We start from the raw sequence: 2,583 nt of genomic DNA, 5'->3' as shown, positions 1-2,583 counted from the left end.
GAGTACAGGAATGAAATCCACCGTTTGGCCTTCAACAAGTTTTTAGTTTAGACAACAACCACGATGACCTTCAGTGATATTAGTTCAGACAAGAACCCTAGTTAATATTGACAAGAACCACGAGGTCCTTCCGTGACATTGAGTTTAGACAAAAACCACGCTTGAAATTTTGAACATTTTCGTTCTCGAGACATAGAACAGATTTTTTTTTTTCAAAAATTGAGCATAGTGGGAGGCCGTGCACTTTTGAAGTAGAATGTTCGAATTATGAGGGAAAAGAGTACGTAGTTAGAAACTGTCAAAGGTCAAAGCTATGGTAATAAAAAAACAGTTCCGTTGTTAGAATTGCGAAAAAATGGGCCATTTTGATCTTCAATGACCGACGTCTACGACTTTCAGTAGCATCCAGTTCAGGAACGAAGCCCACACCGCCTTCAGTGACATTGAGTTCAGGAATGAAACGCACCGTTTGGCCGTGTTTAGTTTAGACAACAACCACGATGACCTGCAGTGATATTAGTTCAGGCAAGAACCCTAGTTAGTTTTGACAAGAACCACGATGTCCTTCCGTGACATTGAGTTTAAACAAAAACCACGCTTGAACTGGGAGCTAGCGCAGATTTTAAGATCCAAGTGAATCAGAACCGGTTGTGGTTTACCTACTTTTCGCGAAAATTGTTGGTTCTCGGAACATAATTTTTTTGAAAAATTGAACACAGTGGGAGACCGTTCTTAGTCACGCACTTTTGAAGTAGAATGTTTGAATTGTGAGGATAAAGAGCACGTAGTTACAAACTGTCGAAGGTCAAAGGGTTTGCACTGCTATCGGTGCGGTGTAAAGGACGTGACTACACAAAATTGCCAGTGACGTTCGGGAAATGGGCGGAGAGGTAAGGACCCGCCGGCTCCATGGGGTCTCTAAGCCGTCAGGATAACTGCAGTTTGTTTTCCCCGAGTTCCTCTCTACTCGACTCTTTTGGCTTCGCACTTGAGGTCAACTGTTAAAATTATCGTGATCAGAATGCTCTCATTGAAAATTATCCGTTGCACCAGCTTGTTGCTTTGCGTGTCCTCAAAGACTTGATGAAGGGACAAAGAGACGTTGATTGAAGTAAGTGTGGAAAAAGTCTTAGCGAGAATGTAAATTTTTTGAGCAAGTTAAGTGACGTATCCTTGCGTCATGCATTGTAGTGAAATGCTCCCTTGGCCGCTGAGAAAAACATGTATAACATCTGGCCATGACAGGAAGAAAGTAGACCTTTAGCTGTAGAAAAAGAGGGCGTCGTTGAAAACTAATAGTTGACGACATTGACTGATGAAATTCACGCTGTCAAGGCTAAGGTGACAAAGAAACATTGACATTGAGCCCGGGAATGAAATCCACCGTTTGACCTTCAATAAGTTTTTAGTTTAGGCAACCACGATGACCTTCAGTGATATTAGTTCAGGTGAGAACCCTAGTTAGTTTTGACAAGAACCACGATGCACTTCCGTGACATTAGGTTTAGACAAAATCCACGCTTGAACTTGGTGCATGCGCCGATCCGGTCATAGTGGGAGACCGTGCACTTTTGGAATAGAATGTTTGAATTGTAAGGGATAAGAGTACGTAATTAGAAACTGTCAAAAGGTAAGGGTTCCATTGCTATTGGTGCGGTGTTAAAGATGTAACTATACAATATTGCCAGAACCATTCGGGAAACGAGCGGTGGGTTGAGGACCCCGCCGACTCCACGGGGTCTCTGAATCTTCACGATAACGGGAAATACACCTTTTCACAATTTTCTGTAAAAAAAGAGGACACCACTACTAGTTGACGGCATTGACTGATGAAATTCATGCTGTGAAGGCTATGGTGACAAAGAAACAGCTCCGATGTTGGAATTGCGAAACAATGAGGCATTTTGATCTTCAGTGAGCTACGTCTACGACCTTAAGTATCATCCAGTTGAGGAACGACCCCCCCTCTCACCCCCAGTGGCATTGAGTTCAGGAATGAACCCCATCGTTTGGCCTTCAATAAGTTTTTAGTTTAGACAACAACCACGATGACCTTCAGTGATATTACTTCAGGTAAGAACCCTAGTTAGTTTTGACATGAACCACGATGCACTTCCGTGACATTGAGTTTAGACAAAAACAACGCTCCAACTTGGTGCATGCGCAGATTTTAAGGTCATAGTGGGAGCCCGTGCACTTTTGGAGTAGAATGTTTGAATTGTGAGGGAAAAAAGTTAAGGGTTTGTATTGTTATTGCTGCGGTGTTAAAGATGTAACTATATAAAATTGCCAGAACCGTTCGGGAAACGAGCGGTGGGTTGAGGACCCCGCCGACCCCACGGAGTCTCTGAGTCCTCACGATAACGGAAAGTACACCTTTTCACCATTTTCTAAGGAAAAAGAGGACACCGTTGAAAACTAATAGTTGACGGCATTGGCTGATGAAATTCATGCTGTGAAGGCTATGGTGACAAAGAAACAGATCCGGTGTTGGAATTGCGAAACAAAGGGGGATTTTGATCTTCAGTGAGCTACGTCTATGACCTTAAGTACCATCCTGCTGAGGAACAACCCTCCCCCCCT

Source organism: Photinus pyralis, unplaced genomic scaffold, assembly GCF_008802855.1.
Source record: "Photinus pyralis isolate 1611_PpyrPB1 unplaced genomic scaffold, Ppyr1.3 Ppyr1.4_LG10, whole genome shotgun sequence".
Classification (NCBI taxonomy): Eukaryota; Metazoa; Arthropoda; class Insecta; order Coleoptera; family Lampyridae; genus Photinus; species Photinus pyralis.
The sequence above is the reverse complement of the archived record's forward strand: the minus strand, read 5'-3'. Positions refer to the sequence as shown.